Below are 10,491 nucleotides of genomic sequence, written 5' to 3'. Positions count from 1 at the left end.
ATATTTCATATAAATTACCTTTAATTGAGAGCTTTCAACATGCGTTTGAAAATTGTTTTTCATTTATTGAATATTGTTAATTATTTTAATTGAATTAAGCCGATCCGAGTGTAAAATACTCAGCATGGATTTCTTCAACTGACGGAGAACTGTAGTACCATCAACAAATACAATATTACCAATTAATCGGAATATGCACACGATGGAAACGAATGAAATCCATCAAAATTAAATAAACGTTTCGTAGTAATAAACATGCGTTATTTCCACATGACTTCATAGCTGAGGACTCAAGAATCCATACTGCCTTTACAATTTAATAAAAAAACTGATGACTTTGTTTAAATGAATTGTTGCACTAGTGAAAAACTTACCTATTATAAAAAGGTAAGTGCAAAAAATGTATCGCTGATCAGACTGAATAAAACCAATAACGGGTAATCTTTGATCAGTGTATAATAAAGTCTTAGAAACTCCTATACTAATAGTGCCAGCAAAGTTTTTCAGATTAAGTATTCTTGGTTCGATATATAATAGCGCATTAATGTCTCCAAGCCTCTGATTTAAATATCAAACTAATAAACCTACTCATTTATTTTATAATTAGTAAAATACAAGATAAGGAGAAGTGTAGAATAAACATCAAGTCAAAAACATCTTTCGGTAGTTTAGAGATGTAACTGGACGTTACTTTCTCATAACACCATCTATCGGAGAAGGCACAAATTAATTGAAGATTACAATATTTGCTGACCATCTCCTCCGTGGCTGACCATCTGACAAAACGAGATAGAAATGATGTCAATGATGGTAACTGAGTTGAGGAAGTCAGATAGGCAGTCAGCAACATACGGATGGAATATAAGCCAACCAAACAGGCTGAAGTTGGGAAAAGGCTAGGCAGATAACGACTAAAAGTTCATTCCAGCAAAATTTGCAGGTCGATTTTTTAATTACTAGTGGTAGATATAATATTTTTAATATAATAAAACCAATCAGTAGAAATGTACGGAATATTATTTTTTTAAATTGACTCGACTTTCCGACTTCGAGCGTGACCACGATCAGTAATTTTCAAAAGCATTTCGCGTCAATTTCTGTTTCGTTTCGTTAATATTTCAGTCATTGACGTTCGTGTCTGTTTGATCTGGTTTTACATTATTAAAATTAATGTAAAATATGCTTTTTTTAATGAATTTTTATAATTATTTTTTGTATGTGGATAAAGAACCGGTTCCACAAGCAGATTTATATATTCGTCTAGATATCCCGTTTTATATTATGAATTTTTATTTTCGGTGAATATTTTTAAAAGCGTAATCTGATTGCAATTTTGTTGGATGTTATATCAATAAAAAACAAACTGAATCAGTATTTCAGATATTAATATTTCAAAAAAAGAAGGAACTTCTCAATTTGGATGTAGCTGGGCTTATCCGCCGATTTACAAGGCCTGTCTGATTGAGACTATATTTTCTATGGATATGTTTTGGAAATCGATTACATTTATAACTGGAAATTCCATAGTTCGGTGCATCATTTAAGGGGCAAGGTTCAAACATGACTAATTGTACCGAACGCGTCGTAATATCGAGAACACTCTTACAGGGTGTGCAGTATTATTGAATTACTCCCATGGTCTATGAATTTTAAGTGGAAAATTGGATAGGCGGCAAGGCGTCCTCTTTCGTTCCCACGTCGATGTCAAATTGCATTGCAAGTGATAGGAAGCCATGGACAGCTATATGCGAGCATTAAAAAAGTTGGTTTTAAAACACCACCCCTCCCTTTTTTATCCAGGTGGGTGAGGGAGTTTGAAATCTTGCGTTTATTAATTAATTAATTGCGCTAAGTGAAAATTGTAAGTAACGTTTAGCACCGAATATCTTAATTGAAACTTTATTTTATCTTCTTTATATATCTTATTTTTAGTGCTAAGGGCAGGCGTCAAATTCAAGTACTAAAAGAGGCGTGTGCCGACTTATTTGAGATCTCCCAAAAGTACTAAATGTTGACATTTTATTGAATAAGTTTCTTATTTAAGTGCATTTTTAACACGAGCTAATTGAAACTAAGAAATCTGAACTTCGACTCACATGTTTCATCATCATCAGCCTATCGCAGTCCACTGCTGGACATAGGCTTCTCCAAGTGCACGCCACTGAGATCGATTTTCGGCTTCTCACATGTTTATTCCCCTTAAAATCTCAGTTATGTCCAGTTGGAAAGCTACAACATTTTTGTGTCTCTATAAGAATTTTTCATTTTATTGTTATCCCGAACCACTTCAAATGATTAGTTGAAGGCTAGAAGCTTTTGTTGCGGAGGATTTTCTACAGAAGCCGTTTAGAAGATTAAACATCAATGGTATACGGAATATTATTGATTGGTTGTGTTTCTATGTATAATGTGTGAGATTATTTTTGTGTTTGTTGTTAAGTTCTAATTCTAGTCTTATGAGGTTTGACTGGATTAAATTAATAAAGATCTGCTTTAGGTGATCTTCACACTGCCCCGCATCACGCTGCGTATTGCGTGTCGACGCACCTACGCGCGTTCCTGCGGGATTCCAGATCTGCATCATCGTGCGAGTTTTTTGCGCACTCACGCGCGTAGGTGCGTTTTGTAGATTCATGCATGGCGGCTCTCATCGAGATCCATTTTCAAATATACACGTCACGCCCATTCAAAATCACGCGCGGCAATGCGGGATTCGGTGTGCCATACCATGCGTCTCTCCGCACCTACGCGCGGGGGTGCGTGTTTCTCCGCGTGTATGCGCGTGATCCGCATGAACGCGCGTGGATGCATTTTCAGTGTGTTGGACTGTGCGTGTTTTCCATACAAACGGAGATATTTACAAGCAACGGAAGAAAACGCATCCACGCGCTACGCTGCATCATGCGGGGCAGTGTGAGAATCACCTTTTATTATGTTTTTATGAGAAGCATCGCACACTTATGAAAGGATGACCTAAAAGCCAGAGCTGTTAAAATGATGTATGGTGAAGTTCTTAAGGTATTATCAATAACAATAAAAGAAGTATACCTACCTACTTAAGTTATTTTAGTTGGAAAAATTGATGTGCTGAAAATATGGACAATAATATCTTACACGTGAAATATCTCAATGATGCTCATAGCACTACCTAGACTATGTAGAATGTAAAATAGGGGCCAGTTCTAAATAATATTACAGAGAAAGTATAGTAGTAACTCAAACTGCTTAGAATAGAATATAAGCACATAGTTAGTCAGCTCTTTACGTTAATTTTAAATATAAGAACACGTCTTGCATTGCTTACAACTTTAATAAATTAGCACCTACCTAGAAAATTATAACAAATTAAACCAAAAATTCAAAATATTCATTTCAATACCTTAAATAATATATCGTAGTGCCCCGTAGTAATTCTCCGTAGCAGCGTAGACAGGACCGCAGACATCTTGTTCGTAGCCTACGTAGCAGACCCCTCGTAGCACTTGCTACGTCGGACCGACCATGCGTACCCATGTTTTACTCATCCGATAACAGGGTGACTATGGAACTTGAATATAACTACTGTAAGTATAGGTATAGGTAATAATTGTCAAGTTAGGTGGTGAGTATCTTCTGATTGTAAAAGCAACTTTTTCAACAGGAAATTATACAAAAAGAGTCTATTAGTTGGCGGCATAACACCGTGAGCCTAGGAAAAGCTGCTTTTTGACGATAGTGTGACGTCACGTAGATTTAATGACCCCAGCCATAACCCTCATCGACTAAATCCAATAAATCATCATCAGCTACCTTCCATCACGATAGTTAGTTACATATGCAAATACCACTTACGCACAACTTGATTGTTCTAAACAGTTCTGTAACACCCTGTAGATTGGCAGCTAAGTAGGTCAGCATATGACCGTTGATTGCAGCCAAATATTCCGTCAATATTTTATTGTGGGTGGGTACATCAATCAACGTCGTGTTGGACTATATAGGAACTGAAGAATGCATCCTTTCACTGATTTGTTTGTCTAGACTGGCTGACTTTCGATGTATAAAACAATAAAAGTACATAAGTAAACATTTTTATATCGAAATTTATTACAAATAGTTTCCACAAAACAACCATATATTGATTTACACCAACAAAAACAAGCTTTACAGCATCCACTTAAAAATAAAACGTATAACAATTTAAAAACAGTCATTAAAAAAATTTTAGATTTTAATCAAGCATTTGTTGACGGTGAGTCACTTATGTAGGTAAAACGCACTGCTCGATAAGTCCGGGGGGACGAGAGATGCGTGTATACAAGTAACTTCAGAGTTAACGACATAAAACCTCATTCGCAGGATGTATGTTATTTTATTTTTAATTTCTAAACTGTAAAAAAAAACAAAAGCGCATCACTCTTGAACCCCGTGAACATTCGAGTTTATTTATTCTTCCAAAATAAAAGTATTTTTACCTACTATACTACTGAAAAGCCTTTTTTCTTTTATGTTCCTGATTATCTACAACCAGCGAGTGCTATCGAAGAAGCCATTATCTGATATGTGGGGAACAGTAATATTGGTAGCAATTAGGTAGCAACTCCGGGTGAAAAAAAAAACACAATACTTTTGCGCCGTTTCTTCACACTGGGAAAAGTGACAGCCATCCTGATATCAGAATGGCTGTCACCTTTAGATTCTGAATATCTTCAAAACCACGAGGGTAGCAATTGGTAGCAACTAATGGTAGCTGGTAGCAATTAGGTAGCAACTCTCTATATGTGTTTCGAGAGGATCGAAGAGTTGTGACAGAGGTCCTGACGCAGACCTAAAGACTAAAGAAAAGCTTTACAAAACTGGTAACATGGTTAGTCTGTGGGCACGGAACAAACAATTTTTTTATCGGAGAAACCTGAAAACCACAATCGAGTATACAAGTTCCCAACAAAGCACTATCTAAGTAATTTGATTGTGTCAATATAGAAGTAGGTATTCATATTGATCATTTTATGAAATTTTTGTTCAGTCAACATGCCATTCCGTTTTGTGGGAATTGCTAATTAGAGCTATTACCAGTTTACCATAATTAGGATCGATGATGCTATCATTATTTCAATATAATTTAATTGCTAAAATTATAATACGTGTGTATTTAATTAATTTAGCTTGATTTCTATAAGTATACCTCTATAGTATGACAATAGATTATTCAGTGTTCGGTGAACATTTTCGTGTCATTAGTTGTGATAATACAATAATGGTCTTTATCAGATTTTCTTGTTTCTTAAGTATTAAATACAACTTGAGTTAGAGGATTCTTTACCTAGAGTTTATTTACCACATACTGTAAATACGCTGGGTAAGTAGCCATCGACCGCATGCATGCATTTGCCACACTATAACCACTGACAATAACTACTCTCTTCAAATATGTTAGGGTCAGCTTTCAGAATCACTGAATGCAGATGAATAAAATTATTTTGCAAAAAGCGACTGAACTGCTCAAAGCCTGGGTAGCCCATCTGGGTAGCCAGACACGCCTTGGTAAGACTGGCTGTCAAACTTTCTGTTTTCTGTCAAAAATGTTCAAATGACAGCTGAGATCCAACAATTTGACAGGCCTTTCGAAACAAGGGGGAACTAACATGACAAGATCACCAATCCACTCTTTGACCTTAAACTTATGATCAACCGATCCGAACAGCCGTAACTAAGCTGCGAGCTATTTCGAATTTCTCTAAATAAATACAAGCAAGCAAGCATAAAGTCTATTTTCACAAAGTTTCCACTCCACACAACTGGCAGCAACAAAGTATTCCGAACCATTTAATATCAATATCACGAACTGTGATTGCTTACTGAAATGTCAATTCGTCGGCTAATTATGAGGTAAATGAAAATGCCAGTGACATGCAACTGGTTAATTTAGATCGCAACGGACATGCGGGCGTGGAGCAGATAAAGGCTGGGCCACATTACATGGGGTCGTCTGTCGTAGTGAACGTCAGTGATGCATGTACCAGACAGTGTGTTCCCACCTGTGTCGTAGTGTCAGAACGCGCGTACTACTGACAGTAACGTATGTATCGACATTTGTCGAATTGGCGGTTGATCGTCAAATGAGTATAATGTCTAGACTGGTGTAGGTTGTGTAGGTATATTTTAGCGGTAATTGGTATTTTTTTTACCAAACACAGAAAATATTTTATCTCAATAAAATATTATTAAAACTTTAATAAAAAATGCTATTTCATTTTACAACTGCACCGATAAAGAGGAACATTTTAAATATCACAAAACGGAATATACAATTGTTGTTGCGTTTATGAAGTAAAATGGAAAACAGGAGCATTTTCAAACTTCACTTCATTTTTGCTCTGAAGTAGAATAGTTGCCTGAATAATTTCTTAAGACAAGAAATTTTACAAGTTAAGAGCTTCTTGCAATCCACTGTAGATAAGTAAGCAACTAACTAGAATTTAAAGGGAAAAAATAACATAACTATTTTGATATATTTTTGCAAAACAATTTGATTAAAATGTAGATAATTGTAGATAGCAATTACCACAAAAACATCAAACGTTAAACAATAATGATTTAGTGAAAAAAAATGTTGGCAACGTGATAAACATATTTACTAGTCTACAAGTTATAACGACCGATGTAAACATCGATACTTATGTGTAGGAAAAATATTTCAAACTCAAATCCTTCATAACAACCTCCCAGCCACGTAATGTGTAATAATATAATGTGTGGATTGTGTGATCTTGTTGACAAAATAAAACATTAAAATAGAAAATGTTATTTCACTGTACGAGTATTTAACTTCAACTTAAAGGCCGGTTTTTCTCTGCCCGGGGCTGCGGGATTGTTCGAAAGAGCTACCGCGGCCCTGGTACTTATAAGGCCTACGACGGAACATGATGGTTTTTAGTCAGTAAGAGTCTGACACTCCCTCACCGCTGCTAACCCACAGCGGGAGGGGTCATTAGATGATTTTTGACGTCGTTTAAAAAAAATAAAAAATAAAAGGCCGATTTTTGAATCATCAGTTAAAATTACCTGAGGGATAAATATAGCGGTTTGACATATTTTTTATACAAAAACTGTCAAAACTTCAAATATATTCTTCAGCTATCAGGCGATCTAAAAATCGGGCCTAAGCGTCGGCCCTAATCGCGTATTCTGCCTAATAAGTTAATAAATACGTAATATGGGACTTTTCCGACCAAGGATTGGGAAAGAAACAAGCACCATTTACGGGTAAGTTCGTTGAATTATTTATAGTCTCATATATTCCTTAAGTACTGGTTCGCAGCTGCATCCAGTTGGACTGCTAGCAGACCCCATTATATTTGGGAAAAACTATACTGACGATGTTTTTCTTCTGTTTATTTTGTACTTCTTACGCATGCTATAAATGCAAAAGTATTTCTTGTCTACAAATCGGATTTAAATAAAAGAGACACATATAGTACTGCATAGAAGGATACGCTTATTATTTTTATCCAGGTGTAGGTGGAACCGCACAGAAAAACTAGTAATTGATAAAAGCTATATGAAAAATACGTCAAATGCCTAATACAGAAATAAGATATTGTTAGCTGCCAGTAGTTACAAAGAGGGCAGCAGAGACGAGCGACCATAGACATCTCGCCATTCAGCCGTTCATCTATGCTTGGAGGATTCTTTTTTCGAACGTCATTGTAACAAGACATGTTATAGTTTGACAGAATAAGATTTTGCCGCGGTCTTGACTGATCTTAGTTGATTTTCATGTTTAAACTATTTCTTGTAATTTCCTCGTTAAACAAACCTGCTTCTGGTTTTTAAGATCAGAAGTGGGATAGTCTCACTCCCACTATAAAGTTTTTGATTTCAGTTTAGATTCATTGGTACTTTTACTAAGTACGACGCGGTGTAAGGATATCCACCATTACCGAAGTTTTTGCCGTTCTATTTTAATTTTGTAATGGATTGCAGTGCGTTGCAATCTACGCAACGGTATATTCAAGATGCTATGCAGGCAGCGTAAGTGATACTAATAAATATGTCTTGTTGTGGAACAAGGACATTCAATTCTGGTCTATTCCATTCTGAAGAGTTCAGCGGCATCAAGTGCCCAAATAACTTTAAGAATACATCCTATTATCCTTCAGGATAGCATTAATGTGGATTGCATTTTTGGAAAAATCGAAAAAGGAATATTGGTTTTTATTATTCTTATGGAAACAACAGGTCTGGTAACTATGATCATTGGTTAACTAAATTTATTGTCATAGTAACATGTTAAGGTAATATCAAAATGTTTGTGTTATAACCGAATTAACGATTGCTTTGGTTTTCATATGTATATGACGGTGTAATGAGTCGAGAATTGCTCGAGCTTAGTACGTTGATGCTGCTCTTGTGTGTTTCGGGTGGAATGAGTTTCTGCCTATGTACCTATTGCTGTGGTGTCCGTGAACAACATGCCTTGCTCCTACTATGCTCCAGATGTTACGGGAAGAATCCTGTAATGTACCTACCTGTATGTAAATGGTGAGATCGATCCGGTTTTATTTAGCCTTTATGTAATACATGACTTGTAATCCATATTGTTGGGTTATTAGTTAAAGACATACTGAAAGTGTATGAGAACTTGAGTTAGATAACTAACATGCTTACTATGTATATGAGCTCAATAATATTTATTTCTAAACATTCTGCTCATGACAGTTTCAACAACCTACCTACACAGAAATATAAGTTTACTGCTCTTGTGATATAAATGCACACTGTTTTGATTTTGACTTACTCAATTTGTTTTTAATTGAAGTAGAATAGTTCAAATTGTGCATCAGGCTTGAGATTTTTGCCCTCGAAGGCCTGGAGAGCTCAAGAAAGGGATACAAACAACAAGTAAACCCTGTTGAATGGGAGGCTATGACGTAAATCACATTTTACAAATTGAAAGTCTGTTTACAGACCTTAGTTTTTATTTTCTTTTACTGATTATGTAATTTGGGTGTATTAATTTTTGATGTTAACTAATGTTCAAATCTGTAACATGACAATGCTTGAGAGTCTGTCAATTGAATGTTTGGTTACCTTAGCCAGATGCTTGCTTGCTTGTCTTTTGACTACAGGTATTAAGGATAAGCCTAAGCCATGTGAGGTGATGGTGTAAGCGCTCCAGGTGCTGTGTCATTTGACATAGTAAGCTGTGACACTTCATGCTCCCCGGGTGCTGTGCTGCTGTACAAGCTTTGCATGCTGTACAGAGTGCTGACGGCCAGTATCTCGTTTGGCATACTCCGGTAATGAAAGCCAGTGGATAGTAGACCTGGCATATCATGCTTTGAGGTCAGGTGATCTGTTCTATTGTTTTGATTACACATCGGAAGTAATTATGCTCTTAGCTGTATTTAGTGGAAAAATGTGTAATAATGTACCAACCATTGGTATTGTCACCTATGAGTATTCTGTGTAGCAAAAGCTGAAGTGAAGTTAACTACACGTAACTTATTAAACCGCAATGGTAGTTGTGTTTTCAGCGTTGCTGACACATGATTAGTAATAATGATATTTCTGAGACATAGTTTCAAAGTTATGCCTTTAATTTATTTCTTTGAGAGCGAAAAGCTTTCCAGATTTGACGAAAGATTTTGAAGGTCAGAAGTGGCCGAACGAAATGTATGTCGTAAGTGCTTGTTCGCAGACTTATACACGAGAATGTGTAACGGCCGTGTCGTGGCCCAAGCGCTTCTGTGCTGGTGCTGCTGATTGCGGCACGAGCGCTGCTCTGCCGGTGCTCCTGGTCGCGGCACGAGCGCTGCTGTGCTGGTGCTCCTGCTGGTTCTGTTGGCTTATGCCTTCCGAATAGTCTGAGCCTCTGGCTTATGGCTTCTGTATGGTCTGAGCCCATGGCTTATGGCTTCCGAATAGTCTGGCTTATGGCTTCCGTATAGTCTGAGCCTCTGGCTTATGGCTTCCGTATAGTCTGAGCCCCTGGCTTATGGCTTCCGTATAGTCTGAGCCCCTGGCTTATGGCTTCCGTATAGTCTGAACAACTGGCTTGACTATGACTGGCCTTGACCATGACTTCCGTATATTTTGAGCCCCTGGCTTGACTATGACTTGATTTGACTATGACTTCCGTATAGTTCGAGTATTTGTTCTTGATAACATATTTCTTGCGCTTGAGTGCACGCTTGCACCCACGGTTTAACTAATAAGTAAAAGTAATCGTATTTCTTCTTACAACTAATATGTTTCAGCTTTACACTCCAAACCAGGTTAATAATTTACATGATTTCTTTGTATGTTGTGTGTTTATATGTGTACAACTAATATGTTTCAGCCTTACACTCGACACACTTACACTGGGTGGTATACCAGTGTTCTGTTATTAATTTTGTATCTGTTAATTGATTTAAAGTTGACGTTATTTATTTTCGAGTCGCTGGGTGGTATACCAGTGTTCTGTTATTAATTTTGTACCTGTTATTTGATTTAAAGTTGATGTTA

This window comes from Helicoverpa zea, chromosome 31 (genome assembly GCF_022581195.2).
Source record: "Helicoverpa zea isolate HzStark_Cry1AcR chromosome 31, ilHelZeax1.1, whole genome shotgun sequence".
Lineage (NCBI taxonomy): Eukaryota > Metazoa > Arthropoda > Insecta > Lepidoptera > Noctuidae > Helicoverpa > Helicoverpa zea.
Note: the sequence above shows the minus strand (reverse complement) of the source record.